Genomic DNA, 12,880 nt, shown 5'->3' with positions numbered 1-12,880 from the left:
AGAGACTGACTTAACATTCAGACAAGGCATAAGGCTTCCCATACCACTTTACACCTTGTACTCCAAGAATCTAATGCATCCCATACCACATTAGTTCACGAGGTAAATGTTAAATCCTTAACTAGTATTATACCAATTTGGTAAAATCCAACATCAAAGAATTACTCACTCACTGACTCTAATAACCCTAGTTAACATATGGAATTCCATACGTGCACATGAATTCTCTTGTGCGATCATAATCTGACTGACACAACTATGTTTCTGGATGTAGTAATCTTGCTAACAAAATCTTTTTATAATCCTCGAGTATACCTATGCCCCTGGACACAACATCAAAGATTTCCAAAACAAGAATAAAAGAAAGGGGTGAAACTTTTCAAATACTCATAAAAACAGTTAGGTCTTGAAAGGAAGGAAAGAAATAACAAGAGAAAGTATAAACTTATATAAAACATTGATTTTCAAAAATCAACTTAACCAATATAATATAAATAATTTCATTCATTCACAAGCAGGCACTTCATACATTTCCAATTCAATGCCAGACCATGATGCATGGGACTTATGCATATGTTGGCTTTTGGTTTGGCTTAAAATCATTTATTATGCTCATATGACTCTTGGATCCATTCCTATCATCGGAAGTTGTTGGGAGTTTCACTAGCCAGCCAACATTTCGCATGTTTAGTGGGGACTCGAACCTTCATCGACTGATCTAGCTCGACCAACATGATAAGCCTCAAGAGAAGGTCAGGATAAATGAGCATCGCGTGGAGACTCTCAACAAGAGTTTCGGGGCCTAGGACACTCATAGGGCTACTGGTAAGTCACTCAACTCCATTAAATCCCCTAGACATCGAGGTCCTCCCTATCTTTTACCAACAGCAGTTATAAAATAACCTCGTGACTTCCTTCACAGGGGAGAGGTATCCACACCCATTGCCATCTGAATAGTTCATTTCTCTTTGGAGCTCAATCTCCATATCACGCACACAGGTGCCAATTCAAATCAGGATTAATATCCCATATTGTTTCACATCACACACTCAGGCGTTGGTTTAAATCCAGGATCAACATTCCATGTTCAACTATTCAGACAATTTCCACAAGACATTGACATATACTAATGCTTTCAAGCACATCCACTAAGAGTCCCTAGCTCACTAGCCTTGTCTCTTTCTTTGAATTCCCTTTTATCCACGTAGTTAGTTTACTACTCATGATTGAAAAGATGTTAGATTTTTGCAAACATTTGCTTTTCTTGATTCAATCATTAAGGTTCTATTATGAATTCTAGGTCAAAGACAAGCAAATGGATAGACTCCATAGCGTGGTTATACTTACATGTCAATTCTCTCAAAGCGTTCTCACTAACGCATACACACCCCTTCAGGGTCTCATAATCACAATGGGGGCCTCAATCCACCTGTCTGTGCATTTCTACATGCTTTTAAAACGCTATGGGTCATCAATTCACATGTGCCAAACTAGACTTTAAAATCATGTAATCATCACACTCATATTCAAATGTCACAAAGTGTGCAAGACTTATGCATAAGCAAATAATAGTATATTCAAAATCACAATGCCTCAATCATCACCAGTGAAAGTGGATTTTATTCTCATAGGCATCCTACATTAGGTTTGTCTAAGTTTCCTTATGGCAGTACATTCAATCTTTTCATTAGACACATTGATATATACGAGGATTTTATTATTATTATTATTATCATTATTATTATTATTATTATTTTCTAAATCCACGAGTATAGTTAACGTGACTAGTATTTTATCAAACATAACCTAAGTCATATTGTTCCTACTCTATACCACATTCAATTAAAATTTTTAAAAAGATCAGATACTTAAATCGAGGCTTCATTTTATCTTTCCTTTTTTTATCCATTATTGGAATATCTGTTAAACTTGTTCAATTTCTTGCTTATTACTTGTTTTAACTAAAATTATAGATTAAGGTGATTAAACATAACATGACGAGTACAAAAAGTTGTCTTCGAAATATCCTCAAGCTTAACTCTAATTTGGTGATAACCTGATCTAAGATCAATCTTAGAAAACACTATGACTCCTCTAAGTTGGTCGATAAGGTCATCAATCCTAGGAAGTGGGTACTTATTCTTAATTGTCAACTTATTCAGCTGCCTATAGTCTATACACATCCTCATGCTACCATCTTTCTTCTTCACCAATAACACTGGTGCTCCCCACGGGAAACACTAGGATGTATCAGCTTATTTTCCAATAAATCTTCCAACTGAGTTTTCACTTTTGCTAACTCGATCTGTGACATCCGATATGGGGCTATCGATACTGGTCCAGCTCGAGGGATGAGGTCAATGGCAAACTCTACTTCTCTTTCTGGGAGCAATCCTGGAATATCTTTTGGAAAAACATTTGGAAATTCTCTCACTATCGACAAATCTTCTTTCTTAAGTTCTTGCTCTCCTTTCAAGGACAAGAGTATCATGTAAACTTGAGCTTCTTCACTCACAAAAGCATCTTTTTGATTGGTAGGCATTGATCTTGAATTCTTACTTTGGGGGTTTTTCACAAAATTCTAAGGTTTTGGCATGACAATTCAATAGAATGTGATTCGCTAAAAGCCAATCCATTCCCAAAATTATATCAAGGTCAGTCAATGGCAAACAAATCAAATTAACAGAAAATGTCCTATCGTTTATCTGGATGGGACAATCAGGGCAAAATTTAGATGTACAAACTGGTTCATTGGTGGGGGTAGATACAATCAAATCAAAGGGTAAGGTTTTCACTGGTAAATCAAGTTGTTTCACACAATAATTGGAAATAAACGAATGTGTTGCACCTGAATCATACAATACATTAAATGATTTTCCATTTATGAAACACTTACCTTGAATGAGATCATGAGCTGGAGCGGCTTAAGCACCACTCATGGTGAAAACTCGTCCTCTATTTTGGTTCCTTCCACCTCAGGCGTTGTTCCCTCTGTTGTTGTTATGGTTGTTGTTACCATCACGGGGTTGACTTTGATTCCTTTCCTCATTGGTGTTCCTTCCTTCGTGCTTCTTGCTGAATACAGCTCCGACATTCTGACGTTTTCTAGGGCAATCTCGGCTCAAATGTCCTGTTCCTTGCACCTGAAACACACATTTCGGTCATACAAGCATCGGTTAGCAAGATGTGGACCTCCACATTTAGAGCAAACAGGGTTCGAGCCAAATCTTTGGAAATTTTGAGATTGATGGATCTTAGAGGTAGATCCTTGGGGTCTGGGATGATACGGTTTTCCTTTGATGTACTACTTAGGATTCCTTGTTAGGCCAAAATTCTTTAATTGGGCTGCTTTTGATTGGGCTATCATTTCATTCCGATTCCCTTCAAAGATTCTACACTTGTTGATTAGCGTAGGGAAGTCACGAATCTCTTGGTGCCCTATTGCCTCCTTGATTTCTGCCCTCAGACCATTCTCAAACTTCACACACTTTGATGCTTCACTACCCGCTGTCTGATACGAAGGGTAGTACAGTGCCAACTCTTCAAACTTGACGGTGTACTCACCAACAGTTATACTCTCTTGCTTCAATTCTAAGAAATCCAATTCCTTTCTATTCCTTACATCAGCTGGGAAATATTTGTTAAGAAATGCTTCCTTGAAGGCATTCCAGACAATATCCCTGCCTTCATTCTCAAATGTCATCCTAGTGTGCTTCCACTAGTTTTCAGCTTCATCAACCATCAAGTACACATCATATGTTACCTTTTGTGCCTCAGTGCACAACAAAGCGCCAAAAATCCTTTCAAGCTCTCGGATCCAAGCTTGCGCTCCATCTGGGTCATAATCTCCCTTGAATTGTGAAGGATTTCTCTTTAGAAACCTATCCAATCCTTGAAGCTCATTTTCATCTCGAGTGCCATCACGACATTCTAGTACATCAGCCAATTTATTAAGGACAGTTGCCATTGCTGGACTATACCTTCCTGCCATGAATTATCCTAAAATCCATCATAAACAAACAATCTAATACTTAAGTTCATCACAAGCACACAAATTCACACGACAACACTTAGCATATAAAGGAGAAAAACTAATTCTACTTGATAATTCTACCTCCCAATCTATTTCTAAGTGCGTGGTCAGAACGAACTGCTCTGATATCACCTGTAGCGGCGACAAAGACCGAGACCCGACAATCCTACTACTTTTAGATAACTTGATGTGTAATGTGTATAGATTGCTATTAAGAGTCTTGGACCAAATGAGATTTTTTTTTCTTTTAACATATGTATAGGATTATTCAACCTGGTTTATAGATACCAATATCATTCTTGAGTATTGAGAAACTTGCTTTTTAATATATTTTAAGGTGACATGCGGTCATGACATAGATCTTGATTCTTCATGCACCTGATAGGCAACAGTTTATAAAGATTCATGTCATACTCTTGTTACTAATAATTACTCATGAGATTTTGTTTTCTTCATTTACTTATAGTTTAGAAAATCATAATATTAGTAAGTACCACTTGAATAATATAGCCATACCATGTATTGACATAACTATACAAGTGGATTCCAATCTTTTCACCTGCTCATGAGCCAATTACTAATAATATGAGATACAACATATGGTTTATCACATCAACTAGAATTCTCTTAGGGGATAAACCCACAAAGTTCACATTCATTACCTGTATGCATTGAAGAACCAATTCCCTGCCTATTTAATTCCATCCAAATAAAAATAAGAAGATAACTGATAACATAAACTTGGTCATATAAATAATCCCATAATTATCCAAAGTAACCGTAAATTATCCAAGAATCTTAAAACACAATCCACGACCATCAGAGTACCAAAACAAAGTACATTACAACCAAGCTACCAAAATAAAATATAAAGTATCGAATTCTCCACCCTATAGCAAGTGGAGTCCCCTAGCAGCAGACAACAAAAGAAATGACTATTTAGTAGTCATGACTCCTTGGAAGGGTCCTCCTCTATCTCTTTGGTATCCAAAGGATCCTCTTCAAATTAAGCTCAACGTGGAGAATAAGACGGAGAAAGGCCATCTTCAAGATCTGTGACCACTAAAAGAAAATGTCCAACACCACAACATATTTCAATAAAGGCAAAAAAAGAAGGAGTGAGATATATTTCTAAGTAAATATCCTTGAGAAAAGAAACAAAACAAAGTAAGTACAAGCATACATCACATTAATGCCATTATAACTTTTACAATCTAACAAAATGCAAGTCTAATTACATGATGCATGATTAATGCAAGTGATAACTCTTAGTTTGGCAAAATCTCATTTTCATGCTTCTGTGACTCTGGATCCATAACAATCCTATTATTCAGAAGTTGTTGGGAGTTTCACTAGCTGGCCTATATTTCGCATGTATGGTGGGGACTCGAACCTCTACCGACCAACAAGATAAGCCTTAGGAGAAGGTCACGACAAAGGAGCATCATGTGGAGACTCCCAGCCAGAGTTCCGGAGCCTAGGACACTCATAGGGCTATTGGTAAGTCACCCAACTCCATTAAATCCCTTAGACGTCGAGGTCCTCCCTATCTTTCACCATTAGCAGTTATAAAATAACCTCGTGACTTCCTTCATAGGGGAGTGAAATTTCACACACATTTGCCTTTTGAATAGTCATGCATACTTTTGGAGTTGCACTCCCTTAATCACGCACATAGGCGCTGGCCAAATTTAGGATTTCACATGATTTCATCAACTATTCAGAACCATATATATGTAGAGAATTGGCAAGTACTTATATTCGTGCCTCAATGCACTTTCTCTAAGTGTTCGAAGCTCACTAGCTTCATCTCTTTCCTTGAGTTCCAATCATTATCTAACTAGAGTTACACTACTCATTTATTTTCAAAAAGAAAACAAAGTTTTCATAGAGGTTTACTTTTGGTCATTAGATTCAATTATTGAACTCAAGGTCGAAGCTAAAACCATGGCCAAACTCCTTAGAGTGCATATACTTACATACCAATAATCATCACGCATTTTCCACCCTTAAAGGGCTCAAGTTCACAAATGGTGCCCACTGAGCCTGCATATGCTTATATGCATATTCTTAGTACTTTACACAAAACATGTGCCAAACCGTATATTTTTAAAGAGCACAACACATAAGATATCCTGTTCAAATATACCAGGCATATTACTCATATTGGACATTTCAATAAAGCATTCCGTTTAATTGATCTTTGGTTTTCGACAAGCTTTGAATAAATAGTTCACTTAAAATAATTCATAATTTTCACAAAATAATATTTTCTCAAATATCAACTATAAAATAATTCACAACCAAAGATTGAGATTTGTCAAAATCAAAATATACTCATAATTATATTTTAAAACATCAAAAGTTTTAAGTAAATATTCAAAAATGTTAACATGTAATTCAAACAGCACATGTATACATGTGTTCTAGACCTTAGGGTTATGGGACAACCCTCTTTAATTTATTTCCTTTCTTACTGTTTACTTGAAATACCTCCTCCCCCTTGCCTCAGAAAGGAGTCTATTAGAATCCTTTGAGCCAAAATGGCCAAGAACTAGTATTTTTAAAAATTCAGAAACAGCTATGCACTTATTGCAGAAAACCGAAAAACTTCATATTTGCGTAATGTTTGTAAAATTAAGTATAACGGATTCAAACGAAGTCCAAATCACGATCCGCAAATTTTGTTAGAAAGCTAAGATCCTAAGGGTCAAAATCAAATCTTAAAATTAAGTTCTCACGCACAGAAAGGTGCAGAAAAACAAACTCTACTTATGTTCATGTAGTTTTTTTCAGATTTGCACCATTTTTGTAATTCATTTCGTAAGGTATTCAAACGAAGTCCAAAATTAACATAAAAATATGCATTGGAAAGATGTTTCCGTGTAGTTTATGAAAATTAATTTTTCAGGTTGAAACAGTTCAATACAGAGGGTGTAAAACTTATTTCTTTATACTATTTCTATAGAAAATGTAAAAATGAAGGTCCTCACGTATTGTAGGTGATTGAGGGGGAAAATAACGTTGGATTTGAGCTCAAGATACACCATTGGAAAGGTAAGTCTGCAAAGAATACATAGGGATATTGCATGTCAGGTTTTGGAGATCACAAAGATGAGAAAAATAGTCTTTGCTACTGAAAACGCTGAACAAGGAAGAGACTTCACCGTTTTCACTATAACTTGTGATTTTGATCTCCGTTTTGGTGAAACCAGTTGCATTTGAAAGAAAATTCCATGAGTTTCATAAAGGAATGGTTGCATGCAAGGTTCAGAGACCAGAAAAATAAAAATCAGTCTCTCTTATCGTTGTAACACAGAAAACACAGAAAAAGGAGGGGTTTTACCATTTTCCTTGTAACTCAATGATCTGATGTCCGTTTTCACTACACAATCCAAATATGCAGAGTTAGGCTCAACAAAATATTTTCAAATGGTCAAAATTGACTCACATAGTGGCTGGACGCAGAAAGCTTCATGCCTTTTCATGGAGGAGGTGTCATGGAGAAGAAAGTGTCCAAGGTTTTGGCTGTGGATGGTGGTGATTTCCAACACAAAGTTGCTACAAAATGAAGAGGAAAGTTGGAAGAGATGAGAGAAATCGAGAGTGAGTGAAAGAAAACTTTACGGAAGGAGAAAAGAATGCATGACTTGGTTTTGCCACCTATACCTAAAATCATGCAGGGGCATTGTGATCATTTTACACACTTAAAAATCTGAAAGAAAAACCTTGCAAAAGCCAAAATTTCAACTTAGTAGGACTTGAACCTAAGTCCTCCAAATGGGTAGACTAGCCTATCTACCACTAAACCACCTTTGTTGGTGTGTTACAAATTTGGAAATCAATTATACTTAAGAGATTGTAAATAATTCAAAGTATTAGGAAATCTCATCTTTCAAAATAAATCAAACATGTGTTCAAAGATGAATTATTTTAACGAAATAAAATAAGCACTTTTATCTCAAAACTTATTTAATCAATATCGTAAAATTTTGTAAAATGTATTGAATTATCTTTGAAAAAGATTAAATTGTGCTAACATACATGAACATGGAGAGAGTAAAAATTAGAATGTTACATGGTTCATGCTTGTCATTGAAATATCAAATGGACTTCAAATTGCGCACAAGATGGCTCGATGAAAAGTTTATGTCCTAAGAAACACAAGTATGTGCATGCATGTCAATAAAATCACATGCAAGGGGTTTAAAAAGAAGACTTTTGCTGCTGTTAGCAGAGAAAATGCAATTCTAAGAAAGCTTCATTAAAAATTGCATATCTCATTGATTTGTGATCCAAATCAAGTCCAACCAATTTTTGTTTAAAAGCTAAGACATTGAGGTTTATAAAAATGTTCTCATTCAAATTTTTGGAAATACAGATTGGTCGTAGCACATACATTAATATAGAGTGTGTCTGCTGAATTTTGAAATGAGACCTCCGCTTGTCTCAATATTTCAACTTAGCAAATGAGATCAAAAATCGGCTTAAGATAGCTTGTTGGAAAGATCTAATTACAAGGATTTCATAAGTGTTTATGAGTGTTCATAAAGTTGGATAAAAAGGGATTTAAAAACGGATTCTTTTTCACTATCTTCATAGATTTTTCAGAATCAGATATAGCATGGTAAAAATAGTTTTTCTCCTTGATCTTTGCTCCAAATCTTACTCCAGAAGTGGCTATGGAAAGCTAATGAAGCATACTATGTCAAGGAATAAGGTCAAGTTAAAAACAAGGAGGTTTAGCAGGTAAAATATGTAGAACAGTTTGCATGCAAAGTGAAAAACGCAAACTTTTTATGAAGCTTTGAACTTTGCATATGTCTCACCATTTTGCGCATATCTTGAACAATTGGAGTCCGATTGACAAGACCCAAAGTGCATTGAAAAGTTAAGACAACAAGGAACAAGATGGAATGGTTACACATCAGTTTCTCTATATGAATTTTCTCGAGAAATTGAAAAGCAATGGCTATTGGACTAACAAAATTCATATTGGGTCATACTTAAAAAATTAAGTCGTTGAGGTGTGAAACGAACTCCAAATCAAGCTTGAGATAGTGCGTCGGAAAGATATCTTTGTAACGTCCTTAATTTTTAATTATCATGATAAGGGTATAAATTCAGAATAAAATGGAAAATAAGTTAAATTATATTAATAGTTAAATATGATAATGTATTAATTATATATTCCGTTCAATTGTTTCTAAACAATTACAAGAGCTTGAATAATAAAATCATAATAATTAAACCAAGTTAAGAAAAACATAAAAATATCATGGTCCTTCAGTGTTCTCATAATATACAGAAATATATCAATAATTAAAAATATTCATAAAAGTTACCAAAATACATTAGGACTATCTATTCAAAATAATATAGGTCCTAATGAGCAGTTTGTCCATCACATGACCAAGTGGCACTAGTCATCCTCGTGCCAACCCTCTATCATCGCTATGTGTTCCTCATCCAGATTGTCATCTGAGCCAAGGTACAGATCACTCAAATCAGCGGTGACCTGAGTACTCGTGATCCGCTCGAATGTCCATTGTGATGGTCTCCCAAAGTGATCATGGTCGTGATATGTGACCAGATAAGTCACTGCTGCTAGAGTCCTCACAGTACCAGGGAAGATATATATACAAAGAGTATGATGGATTCTATGTACAGGGTAATCAAAAGGAATACTAAATGCTAGTTCCATTTCCATCATAAGCATCTTACTAGGTACCTCACTATCATATACAATAATTCTAAAGAAACTAAGTCTCTGGTACCCATTAAATACATAGTTCAACTTATTTGTTACATAATCTACTAATCTAATGTTCTCGAGTGGTGCTGTCATCTAGATTCCCTAAAAGGTTTACGTAAGGATGAGTCTCTATTCATATTACCAAGTATACATTCACAATTTGTCACATAGTAAAACAAAGATCATACAACAATCAATCATGTTACAAAATCATACTCATATACATGCAATAATCTCTAAGTGTTTGGCTTATTACTTTTCATCTCTCTCTTAATACTCAGGGTTCTCGTTTCACTTTCACTGCCCCTGGGATCCCTCGAGGTCTTTTTTAGCATAGATAGTCGCTGGGTAGCCGCAACTACACGGATACAATGTGTGCTGACCTGGCCCCTTTTAGCAAAAGCATGGTCAGGAGTATTAGTCAGGAAATAAGTGTGAGGCATGTGGTTCTCCTACTCTCATTTGTGTTGCGCAATTCAAGAGGAGCATCCACCACCCTCATTTCTCCAAGACTTCTCAGTCTTTTCCCTCTTCCACACTCTCAATGTACCTCTAAACTATCTATATTTGTCCTTATCATATTCTTTTCTCATTTCCCTTTATCTGTATTTCCCCATTTCATCTCTATATTTTCCATTATCTGTTTACTAATATATTATTCACACTTTTATCTCTCTATTTTACTCCAGTTTCATTATTATATCATACATCATTCAATCAATGTCGAGAGTTAGTCCCCTTGAACTTAGTCTACCACATACATGCATATACACTCAAATCAATGATCATACACTTCATTAAACACTACAAAACATGCTTCAAACATAACAAAAACATGTTCTCATCCAAAGTACACTCAAAATCATGCATTTCATCAAAACCTTTTCATGAATACAAAAATAACACTTTATTGGTAACAAAATAGAGCTCTTCTTACCTTGAAATGGAGGTTTAGTAAATGGTTTTTGAGGGTTCTTGCTCAACACGTGAGGTTCTTCCAAAGAGCAAGGGAAGTGATCTTCAAGACTTTGATCAAAAGTTGGGATTTTCCAAGGATTTGTTGAAAAAATGAGGAGAGAAGTCAGAGAGAACACATGAGAGTCGTGATTTGGATTATAATCCAAGTTTCTTAACTTGAAAACCCTTAAATACCTCTCAATTCGCAACATTCTCGCTATAGCAAGCCAATTCTCACTACAGCGAGAATTTCTCTCGCTACAGCGAAAAAATCAAACAAAATTGCACTTTGCTGTCTGTCATTCTAGCTACAGCAAGAGCTTCTCACTATAGTGAGAGCATCCTCGTTACAACGAGAGAGCACCAGAATGCCTATTTTTGGATGCTGATTTCTCGCTACAGCGAGACACATCTAGCTACAGCGAAAAATCCTGCAACTCATATATCTAAAACTCTCCTAATTTCAAGCAACATGCATTAATAACTCACATCAAGTATAAAATTAATAATTAATAAAATAAGGGTGTTACAATCTTCATGTAGTTTATGAAAATCAAAATTTCAAATTGAAAGAGATCGGTATAGAGGGCATGAAAATTGATTCTTTACACTATTTTTGCATAAAAACTTAAGAATAAAGGTACTCACGTACTCTAGGTGATTGAGGGGGCAAACGATGTCGGATTTAAGCTCACGATATACTATTGGAAAGATATTTCTACAAGGAATACAGAATTATATTTGCATGTTAAGTTTGGAGACCAGAGAAGCAAGAAAAGTGGCATCCTTTTCTGCTGAAACACAGAAATGCAGAGCAAGGAAGAGATCTCACTGTTTTCACCACAAATTATGAATCTGATGTCTGTTTTGAGTGAAACCACTTGAAAGCTAACTCTTTGAGGAGCATAAAGGAATAATTGCATGCAAAGTTCAGAGACCAGAAAAATGAAACTTAGTCTCTCTTGTCGCTGCAACACAGAAAAAAGCAGAAACAAGGAGTGTTACCGTTTTCCTTATAACTCAACTATTCAATGTACGTTTTGGGTGAAACAAGTTAGGTTGGAAAGATTTTTGACTGAACAATCCAAATATGTAGAGTTTAGGGTAAAAAAAAATACATTCAAATGGTCAAAACTTACTCACACGGTGGCTAGACGCAAAAAGCTCCAAACTTTTCCATGGAGGAGGTGGAAAAACATTATCTCCTTACTTTGACCAATAAAAACACTAAGAAACAAGGATGAGAGAGTTTTTTTACCTTGCTTAAATGTTCAAAGAGTAAGGGTGAGTGCTGGGAAAGAAGAGAGAAACCGTGAAAGAGGGTGAGAGAAAGGTTTACGGGAGAGAGAAAGAATGACTTTGAGTTTTGTCAACCTTTCAACACATGGCTGCATATGTGTCATGCATGCAAGGGTTGGTCTTCCTTAGTCGACACGTGGCATCACACATGCAAGGGTTTCCCCTCCTTCAACACGTGGCTGACACATGTCATCACGCATGCAAGGGCTTCTTCTACTTTGACATATGGCTGACACATGTAATCATGCATGCAAGGGCTTCTTCTACTTCGACACGTGACTACCACATGTCATCACGCATGTAAGGGCTAGCCACATTTTGCCACTTATTGCCACCTATCTCATGCATGCGTGATATTTTTAGGGCAGTCTGGTCATTTTGCAATTCATTCCAAAAAACTTGTTGAAGCAAAATCTATCTTACTGAGGTTTAAAATCAAAGACTTTTAACTCCTGACTAAGTACTAACTCTTCTACTACTATGCCGCCTCTGCTAATGCATATAGCATTTGGAACTCAATATAACTACGGAATTTATAAATAATCCAAAGCATTGAGATCCATCTCTTAAAACATCAAACACATACCGACAAATTATTTGAACAAAATAAAATAAATACTTTTATATCAAAACTTCTTTAACCAAAATCATAAAATTTTGTAAAACATATTGAATTATCTTTGAGAAAAAGAGAAAATCGCATTACACATGTGAACATGGAAGGGAGCAAAAATGAGGATGTTACTTTCAGCACTCAACAGAAACAATTTCTCGTTATTTTAAGCAAGTATTAAGAGTAGTGTGCTTGTTGAGAGAAGAGTTGATAAAACAAAAAC

Source organism: Abrus precatorius, unplaced genomic scaffold, assembly GCF_003935025.1.
Source record: "Abrus precatorius isolate BTA unplaced genomic scaffold, Abrus_2018 Scaffold4, whole genome shotgun sequence".
Taxonomy (NCBI): domain Eukaryota; kingdom Viridiplantae; phylum Streptophyta; class Magnoliopsida; order Fabales; family Fabaceae; genus Abrus; species Abrus precatorius.
The sequence above is the reverse complement of the archived record's forward strand: the minus strand, read 5'-3'. Positions refer to the sequence as shown.